Genomic DNA, 10,963 nt, shown 5'->3' with positions numbered 1-10,963 from the left:
GCTCTGTCACCTGGACACTGAGTCAACAAATCAAAGGCTGGACCTCAGAGAGTTGCTCAGGAAGACAGCTTCTGGTTTTAACCATCTTTACCTCAGGGTTCAAAGCCAACCCTTTGGGAGGCATGTAAGTATTGGCAGTGTTTGTGGGGGGTGGGGAGCTGGTGGTGGTTACTCAAGATGCCTTGACATTTTTCTTCACTCCCATAACATAGCCACTTTCGCCCAAGGTTCTCCTCTTTGCACTAGCACATGACCTTCTCGCCAGCCAAAGCCTCCCACAGGCATCAAATCATGCACATAGCTACTTGGAGAGCAGAGTCTCACTCACCTGTGACCCAGAGTTCAATCCAACCAAATCAATCCAACCAAGACCAGCATTTTATCCTATATGTTTCATTAGAGACCACTTCTTCAGGGGAGACAGCTATCTCTCTACAGATGCACACCTAGGGAAGATAGAGAGGTATATTCAAATATATATTTAATGTATAAATATATGTTTTAAAATTCTATGGCCAAACATGTTTGGAAATCATGCATCAAATGCAGTTGAATAAATTTTTATTGTTGTGGATCCTTTAACATAATGACACGCATTGGGAATCTCCAAGGAAAGATTATTGTTGTAACAGTTCTCCACTTACTGAAACAAGCACGCCAATATCTTGGAGGAGTTTGTGAAATTACCCCCATCCCAAACCTGCTTGGGAGACTTCACTTAGACGTGTAGAGGACCCCAGTAATGAGCCCTAGCTGGGAATACGTTATGTTTTAGCATCTTGTGCCAACCGATTGCTTTATTTCTGAAGCTGAGAGGAGAATCAGCAGGAGGGTGAATTGCCTTGTATTTAGAGCTCTAAGCAACCTCAAAGAGTGTTTACCCAATAGGTTCTGCTCTGCTTCCAAGTCATTAGTAAAGAAAACTGTTTGTATTTCATAAGTATGTTGTTATTTTGGGATCCTTCACCAAAAAGTCAAGAGAGAACTTTGTTGTTATATCAAAGATAATGACAAAATCCCACTCTGTCTCATTCCTGGGGTCACCATTGCTCCACGGGAGTCAACTGTGTATGAAGCCAAGTTCTGTGGAGTCCACGAAGGGATGCAAGGCTTGCTCTCTTCCTGTGAGAGCGGAGCTTTAGATTTCAATGGCATAACTGAAGTGTAAATAGAAGCATAATTTGAGAACCTCTACGTGTCTTTTCTCATCAGTCAACATCCTTCAAGTGTGCCACTACGATAATTTCAAAAGTGCTAAGTCCTTCCCCTCAACTGTCTCCCTGATCGATATCCGGAAGGATTTCAGGAAGGACAGTAATACCCACGTTTTGTGCAGAATTCCATCTCCAGGAAAACATGGAGACGGTGGCTGGGGTATCGGTTGCACACAGTCTAAACATTCCCTGCAGTCTTAATTAACCACACTTGCTTTCCTCTTGGCTTCAGGCTGAGTCAGACCAGCCATGACCGAAGCACGGTCACGTGATCTGTGACTACATCTTAGGCTGTGATAAACGATCATGTCTCCTGACCCATAAGAGTTTGTGGCTTTTTTTTTTTTTTTTAAGTGTATATTGAGTCATTACTATTGCATCAAACCCAAATAAATGAGCGTCTGTGCCATTGTTATAATAAGAGAGAGTAGAAAGGAGGGAGAGGGGGAAAAGAAGGGAGGGAGAGAGGAAGGGGGGAAGGGAAAGAGAGAGAAAAAAAGATCACTTCATGTGAGCTTTCCAACCTCCCAGGCAGGACAGACGGGTGTGCGTTTTCACAGCCATCTCCTCAGACCTCTGGGTGTTTGCCATATTGGATCCGTCACTAGGGTGAGCAGCAGAGAGCACGCCTGGGTTTAAAGCATGATTCAGCTCTAATCAAATATATGAATTTCGGCAAGCTGTTTAAGTTTTGTAAGGCTCCTTTTGCTGAGTCCTTACTTTGGGATGGCCTGGGCCTAGTCACTCTCTATGCGTGTTAACCCAGGATCCCAGGATCATGACATTAGCCAAAGGCAGATGCTTAACCAACTGGGCCACCCAAGCACCCTTCAAACTGTCACTCTTATTGTTGTGTGTTTAAGTGTCTTTTGTAACCCATTTGCCTATGGGTTTCTCAAGGACAGGGATCAGTTCATAAATTACGGTGGTCCACCTCCCCCCCCCGCCCTATCACTACAACCACTTCCCAGAATTGGGAGGTTCTGGGTGGATTTGTTGCTGAATACATGTGCATGCTAACAGGTCATGTATGATTTAATGAAGAAATTGTTCAAAAAGACGTGGAGGTGTGATAAGTGGCTGCACTTGAAATGTGAAAGGAAGTCAAGGAAGTACTGTTAAGCACACTTTCAGTGAAATGAAAACACTTCTAGCTCTACTTTGAAGATGCCCTGCATGCAGGGGTTCTTTGTCAAGAAAGTTGCATTCTCCCACTGAATCTTGGATAAAATGTTTTCCTCCGATGAGTAGGGGCTACTGGGTAGCTTGACTGTGTATGCCAACAAACACTTATTGAGCTCTTACCATTAGCCGGTCACTATGGTAAGCGCCTCAGGGGTGTTACCTAATTAGTCTTTCTGATAACCACAAGAAGGAGGTTCTACAGTATCCCCACTTTACGGGTATGCAAACTGAGTCTTGGGGTCTATAGGTACCATGCTAGTGAGGATCTGAATCCACACCTCTAGAACTAGAGCTCATTTCCAGGGAAATGCCCTTGTTTCCATGGGAGTCCCCTGGAGCATTAGTGAAGTAAGGGTCTGCTCTGTGATGGCTTTGGTTAGCCCTCAGGCTCTTGCCTGCCCCTGTCTCTTGGCATTTCTTATGAGTTAGAGATGTCCAAGCCTCTGGTCCACAGAGTGCAGCCAAGAAAAGGAATAAGGAATGTAGGGTGATGAGATAACCCCGTTGGCCAGGTATTATTTCTCCCTTGAAGCTGTTTCTAACTATAATACTGGTTGATTGCACAAAGCAAACTTAGCACAAGTACTGACATCAGCCAAGAGAGTTGAACACTTAGTCTATGTTTCTAATACCCAGATTCGATGTCTGACTTTATTCTAAAGTTCTGAAATCTTAAAATATTATGGTTTTTCCTGGTTTCTCCTTGGTTGTTAATGCTGAAATATTTACCATTGTGTTGAGATAGTGGTACCTGTCGTGCCATAAAAATTATCTTTGATGCCAACAGCAGACTAATATTGTTGGAGGTTTTTTGTTGTTGTTGTTTTTATTGGAGAGGGAGGGAAAACTGGCATCTGCTTGGAAGTCACTGTACATTTAATATCAGTGATTGAAGTTTCCTCTGGTTGGCTACTTCACAAATCCCCAAACTCCATGAAACAGCATTAGAGACAATAAAAAAAAAAAAAAAAGCACAAAACAATAAAAAGTCATCCAGAAAGATTTTCATAAATGCAACAGTACTTAAAAAAAAAAAAGCAATTTTGTGTCTACTCTAGGTAGACGCATAAAATCTTATGAACAAGTTCAAAGTCTCATTCATGAGGTTTTCATGAAGATTCTTTTAGAAATTTTAAAAGAAAAGAATCGGATGGGAGGAAAGGGAGAGAAAATGAGTATTTGGGCCCCGTGAGTCAGGAAAGGAATTCCTTATGCTTTCTCTTGCTGGAAGTGTCACGAGTCTCGAAGCCCCCGACGTTAGTGGAGTCTAGCCTTGTCACAGGGCTCATTAGTATTCATCATTAATTCATATTTTCCAAGCAACAAAGGAGAAAACAGCAGTAGGAAGAATAAGGAAATGTCAAATCCTGGGAGTAACATTTCAGTGCAGTGTTGCGACTAAGGTTAGTGGAGGTTGTGCTGTTTTAAAAGCCAATCCAAACAGAGAGAAGAAAGCACACCCTCTTGCCTCTGAACATCAAATTCCCTCTGACACATCCCAGCCTATCTCTTCGGATCTGGAAAGTTCCATTCACCCGGGGCCCCACCAACCGCGCCTCCAACGTCCCCTCTGAGATGCCTCCTTTGAGAATAATGAAGTGGGTATTTTGTGCGGTGCTTAGGGATTTACTGGGGATTATCTCATTTCACTTCACGGCCACCTCGGGAGGCCATGCCACGTTATCCCTATTCTATAGACAAGGTAACTGAAGACAAAAAGGTTTAGTGACTTGCCCACGGTTTCCTGGCTGATCAGCTTTGTGGCTGGGATGCAAACCCAGAGCCTGTGCTTTAACGGGGGGCTTACCCCACACACAGGACCGCCGCTCCTCTGTCCACCCTGAGCCCTGCCCTTCTCAAGACTCCCTCGCACCCATGCTCTCCCCTGGCTTGACAGGGGGTGGTTTAGATTTCTGGCAATCCAAGTATTGATTGATTAAAACAAAAACAACAAACAACAAACAAACAGGGATGCCTGGGTGGCTCAGTGGTTGAGCTTCTGCCCTTGGCTCAGGTCATGATCTCGGGGTCCTGGGATCGATCCCGCATCAGGTTCCCCACAAGAAGCCTGCTTCTCCCTCTGCCTGTGTCTCTGCCTCTCTCTGTGTGTCTCTCATGTCTAAATAAATAAAATCTTTAAAAAAAAAAAAAAAAGCCCATACATTTAGCATCAGGTTTCACTGAATCTCTTATCCTCACTGTAGGGGGTAAAAATTAAACCCAGGGAGGGTTTTTTTCCCTACACAAATCATCATTCTATGCTTCGCATTGATGAATGACCATGTATGTAAGGCTCACGTTTAAGAAGCTGTATTTTCAGCAGCCTTTTATAATATATGAGTATGAAGAGGATGCATGGGTCTCCATGTTGCAACCCTTCCAAGACTTTCCTCTTTTTTCTCACCTTCTCCATTCTCTTATTCTTTATGTAACCAGTCACTCAGCAAACCTTGGCTGGTGCCCACAGCATGTCAGGCTCCAGGCTAAGGAACTGGGGGTCCAAGGAGGAGCAGAGGAAAGTCCCATACTCTGTGGAGGAGGTTTGCAGACATGGAAATGGAATATTATGTTAGAAAATTAAAGTTAGCATTCATTGACACGATTTGCCATTCTAAGCACCTTGCCTGTGTTTGCTGTCTTAGTCTTCTGTTAGTTGCTATTATCCCCACTTTACAGATGGGAAAACCAAGGCACAAAGAGATTAGATGACTCGCCAACAGACTCACAGTAAGTGCACGGCAAGGCTCGCCAACTCAGGAGTCTTGATCCAGGGCCTGGACTCACCCTCACTCTGCTTCCTGGCTCAATCACACAAGTCATACCTGGGGAAGAGAGCAATAGACTTGGGCACAGATGAGGCTAACGTTCAAACTGGGGCTTGAGGGATAAGTGGAAGTTAGAACACAGCATAAGCCAGGCCTGGAATACTGTCAACGCTAGGACATAGGAACATAGAAAATAGCGCAGAGCAATAATTTACGGAGGCTGAATAATCGGGTAGAAGAGGGTGTGGAGACACAAGACTGCATGAGATAAAAATCGAGAAACATATTGTCATTTTCACAGATAAGTGCCCGGGCTACCTGTTTTATGTGTAACAGGGAGCTATTGAAGGTCCTATGTCAGGGTTGTGCCCTCCCAGAACACTGTGTAGAGCATTATCTCCATGGTCCAAAATGCTAATACAGTTCAAGGATGTGAAACCCCTAAGATACCATTCTTCTACTTTTAGTTTTTAATTCTTGTAGTGTGTTTTTTCTTTATTCTTTCTGAAATGTCTGAGTCTCCTGGGCCTGGGGTATAGTTGAGAGAAACAAATCTGGGTTAGGTCATCAGTTGTCAGACTACATATTTGGCACAGTCCAGGCCTGGGGTAGGGGGAGTGCAGGTGGAGTAGAGGTTAATTGTGACCTCATCATAGGAAATAGCCTAGAAGGTTATAGGTCCTGATAATTCCTCCATAGGTGCTGTTTTGCTGTTTTTTTTTTTTGTTTGTTTGTTTGTTTGTTTTTTGTTTTTTGCTTTTTTTGGGAGGGGGGCCTTCCATGTATCTCTTTCTCCCACAGATAGAGAACAGCCAAAAAGAAAAATGAACCCACTCAATTGAAGGGGTCGGTCATGTAGGATACAGTTTATGGAGGCCACAGTGGGCAGAGTGAGAACAGAGGCCTTGATTTAGTCTCCACGTGGATCTCTTAGTTTCAGTTAACAGATTTCATTTGTTGAGCCAATTCTGATCGATTTGTAGCCCGGGTGTAGAGAAGCCTTCTGAGGATCACGAGGACCACCTCTGTAATCCACTCGCCATGTCTGCCACCAACATAGACTGGGCTGTGCTGGCACATTTGCTAAGTAGCTTCCAAGGTCCTGATGGAGAGGAACGCTGATGCAAGACAACGGCTGTAACCACTTTAATAGTATAGAGCTCAGACTGGAGCTAGGGGAGAGGGAAGATGATTTGAGGTCGCATCGATGGTTCCCCAGCCCTGACTCGCTAACAGGGAAGCAAACCAAGGTCCTCGCTTACCCCCTTATAGCACGAGATGGCAACACTCGGATAATTGCACCACAGATATCAATGTTGGGAGTTAATAGATATAAATGACACAACCCTCTGTGTATAAATCCAGAGGGACATGCCTAAAACAATTCCGGCTTCCTGGTAAGTGAGGTTTGCTGAACCAGCTGTTTTTTTCTTCTTCTTCTTCTTTTTTCTTAATCTAATTTTAAACAGACCCGTGATATATTCTGTTTGTACTGTGTGGCTTAAAGTTCTTAAAATTTGTTTGCATCTGAAACCAGTGAAGTTGCTACAGGAGATTTCCTTACGTCTGCAAGACAGCCAGGATTCTACGTAAAGAGGCAGCAAGGCTGGCCCCTGCTTCGCTGAGTTGAAATCAAACATCGTCATCACTATTATTATTGCATCCTTACAAGGAAGGCAGACACTCGGACTGCGAGCTCTTGTGTTATGGGGACTGATTGTTTTCCTGGTTCATTTTGTAATCCTGAGGCCATTCTGAGCTTGGGGTCTAAGTGAATGGAGGACACATTCTCCAAGTATCACATTTGCAGGCATTGTTGCTGGGATTATGGCGCTAATTTCTCTCTAGCTCTAACTTTTCCTCCTAAAAGGTTGCGATTTATACCTCCGCCTGAAGTGCACGTCACCCGGTTGCTACTATGTCTCTTTCTTAGGGTTTCTTTGGGGGGTGATGATAAGGAAATCATACCTACAGAGGAACGGAATAGCCTTTGCCTCCTGAGGGGTTTCAGATGCGGGCAGTGGAGAGGAGAGAGCTACTGGGGGAAATTAAGCTAGCAAAATGCATTTCAAAATCTGATACGAATGGGGTAAATGTATCAATTCATTTGTTCATCAAATGTATCAAAGGGGTAAATGTATCAATGTATGAATTGATATGAATTGATACATACATACATACAATGACTGAGCGTCACTGTGTTTGCAAAAATCCTGCCTATGGTAAAATAAGTAAGAGAGAGAGAGAGAGAGAGAGAGGATAGTAAGTTTAAATGGGAGACGTTATGTTGAAAGACCCGAAGCTGTCACTATTTGACCAATTTTGATATACAAAGGAGACAATTGCACGTGGTTCAGCCTAGGAGCTGAGTGCCCGCGACAGGCGACACGGGGGTCAGGACGTGTGCATGACCATCGGCCGGAGCTGGCCCCAAGGCCAGACTCTGTGACATCTACTCTTCCACGGTGGCCTCACAATTATCGCGGGGAGCACCCCTGAAAGCAGCTCCAGCTTCCCAAGGGGCATCCTGGTGCCTGTGACCTCGACAGAGAAAAACAAAAATCACAGGCAGAGAAGTAGCTGTTTAAACATCCTTTGATTCTCCCTCGACACTTAGTAAATGCCTTAAATGAAGCTGCAGATGTTTTGCTGTCAACACAACGCTGTATTATGGTGTGTTATTTTCCTGATAGAAACATTTTCTATACTGTAAATAAACACAGTTCTGTTAATTAGTTAATGAATTATTTTTTAATGCTCCATTAGGCTTTAGAAAAAAAAATAGCGCGAGCTATTCAAAGTTCTCATTTTTAATAAACAGACCTTGTAGTAAATACAGAATGCCTACTATCTGCTGAAATGGTAGCTCTTGCAGGAGTAATTATGGCTTCAGCTCTCCGTTTTAAGTTTTTATGCGCTGCTCAGAGGATCTGAGGCTCGGAGATGAAGGTTTATGAGAAAGCCCCAGGATTTGGGATGGAATATTGGGATATTGGAATACAGCATCTTGCAGGAAGGGACAGATATTAGGGACCCGCTCATTTATTTTATATTTTATTTTCTCCTGCGGGGGTGGTGGGGGTGGTGTTGGGGGTGGTGTTGGGGGTGGGGGGGCGCTTTAAACAAGTAGCAAAGGCACAGAGAATTCGGTGCCCAAGATCCCAGTCACCCTGAGAAAAGCCAGAGCTTCAGCAGCGAAACAACCCCGCGAGCCTCCTTCTTCATTCTGGAGTCACGCGGTTTTCCTCCAAACAAGGACGGAGCCTCTTTGCTTGTGAAGTGTCTCAGTCCAGCAGTAGATTGGAAAAATGTCCAAGCAGGGGACGCGAGTTCTCTCCCGGATGAGTTCATTTCAATAGTCACTGTGTTTCATCGGATGCAGCTGGTTACATTTTTAATAGGCAGATGGCTAATTTTACAGTTCCAAGCCAATCTCTCATTGGACACCATCCAGAAAGCCCGTGGTGGGGTAATGCCCGGCAGAAAGTTCAACAGGACACTTGGGGGGAACATATGCTAATGTCAGCCCTTTTACTTAAACGTCTTTAAAAAGAATATTCAGTGCTAAGCTGAGGGATTTTCACGGACTCCAGCCTAACACCAGATGGGTGGCCAGCTATGAAGCCCTTAGGGCCTCAGCAAATGCTCTTAATCAGGCTTGGATGGTCAGAGAATCAAATAGTATCAAACCAGTAATCACTGAGTGATTTTTTTTTTTTTTTAAACGACAAAGGTGTGTGCACTCGCAGGAATGACCCGGCTCACTACAGATGCGATTTTCTCTTAAGCGAAGGCCCTGGCGTTCTTAAAGCTCTGGAGCGCGGTGATTGCCTCTGCAGGCCGGCCTCCGGCTTGGACACGCCTCCCTCTGACTCTTCTGGAGTTAACTGAGGTCCCTCACCTCCCCCAGGTGACAGGCCGCCTCCCCCCAGGGTCGGGGAGAGGTCGGGGTATCTGTTGCAGTTCTAAATGTTTCCTTATTTTTAAACTGTTTGGAAATCTCTCTCTCCAAAGCACTGGCTATTTAGACATCTTAATTAAAAGGGAATTTGGGAATATCTCCCATTTTGCAGTGCATGTAATCAAGCATTTCTTATTCTCCGCAGAAGGACTTTGGTGTCTTCACAAAAGGCTTTGAAACGTCCTAAAACAATCCCCCGCAGCTCGGGGTGGAGGTAGGGGTGGGAGGGAGTAAAGAAAGAAAAAAAAAAAAAAAAGAAAAGAAAGAAAAAAAAACCCAAAGCAAAAAACAACAAACATTTTCTGGGAGGTGATAAAAGTCTTGGATGCAAAGTATCCTTATTTTATCCCTTGTGATGAATTGCCATAGGGTGACTGGAAAACTATTTAAGAACCACAATGGCAAATGCCTTTGTTTAAATGAGGCAAATGTTGTTTACCTCTAAGCAAAATAAAAGATGAGGATCAGAAGAAAGAGGGGATCAAAAGAGCTTTCTCCAAACAGATTTATAAAAGAGAGTGATTTTTAAGTGATTTCAACTCCTACTTTATAAAAATATTTTATAAGGCACTTTTCCGAAAATAATATGGTTCTGAAGAGTTTTCCTCCCCAAATCGCTTCCTGAAAATGGTGACATTACTTTTATCCAGTGCAATTGGCTACACTGGACTTTATTTAAAACAATGCAGAGAAATCCAACAAAGCCAGTAACTCCACACAAGGAAACCGGGCTTTATTATTTTTTTTTTCCTCCCTCTCTTTCTTTTTTTTCTTCTTTTGGCCAGGAAAATAACCTTCAAACCTCAAATTGAATCTATAAATGCTTCTATCAAATTTTTCTTTCAAGAACCTGGAAAGCGGTTCGTTTTGTTTTACAGAACAGGTTTGAAAAGAGTTTTCTTGCAGAGTTTTTGTTTTATAATCAAAATAATTCAAGGGAAGTGACATGACTTCTCTTTTGAGTTTTTTTTTTTTCCCCCTGGACAAAGTCTAGTAGAGAGAGAGAGAGAGAGAAGAGGGTGGGGTGGGGGGGACTCTAACCAATTCCAAGACTAGCAGACAAAAGTTACACACAAAGGGAAAACCCTCAAAGATAGTTATAAATTATTCTGTCACTAAATTAAAGTATTGGTAGAAGAAAAGTCTTCAAAATGTAAAATGAGTACTAGTCACATACCTTCACAGTTAATGGCATTACGGAAACTTCTCTCTGGTGTGAATAACCCCCTCACCACCACCACCGATACGTTTTAGCCTTTTCTTTCTTTCTTTTCTTTTCTTTTCTTTTTTTTTTTTTAATGTAGTTTAGAGAAACTTTATGCCATTTACCAAATAAATAAATAAATAAATAACTTTGAAGGGGGGGGAAGCCAAAGGAAAAGCAGAAATTAGGGCAGTTTTTAAACTACAAGCCAACTGTTTGCTCTACTTTGCTTTATTTATTAGTTCTTAAGGTATTTAAAAGTTGAGCATTAAAACTACAGAATAATTTGCAAATGAATGCCGTTGGAGTTGTGAAATATAACTCAGAGCTGAATGTGGGTTATTCAGACAAATGGCTGCTTTGTTCGAGGAGGGGAAGTAAAGTTCTGTGTTAATTTATTACAAACTGCAGCATTTCATCCGTGATGTCCAGGCAACAATGTTTTTTATTTCGAGTAATTTATAAGCACTTCCCAGAGCACTTAGCAGTGATGTCCTGGGCTATTTTGCTCCCAGAAACCGAGTGGATATGTATTTACTGTGGGAATTTGTTTTTAATAAAACTGTTGTGAAGCATTTTTATTCCTTTGCTTTGTTACATTAAAAACATTCGCTGCATAAGTAATGTATTTTAT

At 42.9% G+C, this 10,963-nt stretch overlaps 1 long non-coding RNA gene across 1 annotated transcript; it reads right to left on the bottom strand.

Moving 5' to 3' along the window:
- Positions 1-328: 328 nt before the first annotated feature.
- Positions 329-10,386, bottom strand: LOC119870042. The gene is made up of 3 exons (XR_005355053.1): positions 10,303-10,386; positions 5,126-5,221; positions 329-446 (listed from the first exon to the last, which is right to left on the bottom strand). It is a non-coding gene; the product is annotated as an uncharacterized LOC119870042 (long non-coding RNA).
- Between the last annotated feature and the right edge of the window lie 577 nt (positions 10,387-10,963).

Source organism: Canis lupus, chromosome 2 (assembly GCF_011100685.1).
Source record: "Canis lupus familiaris isolate Mischka breed German Shepherd chromosome 2, alternate assembly UU_Cfam_GSD_1.0, whole genome shotgun sequence".
Classification (NCBI taxonomy): Eukaryota; Metazoa; Chordata; class Mammalia; order Carnivora; family Canidae; genus Canis; species Canis lupus.
Note: the sequence above shows the minus strand (reverse complement) of the source record. Positions and strands in the feature narration are given on the sequence as shown.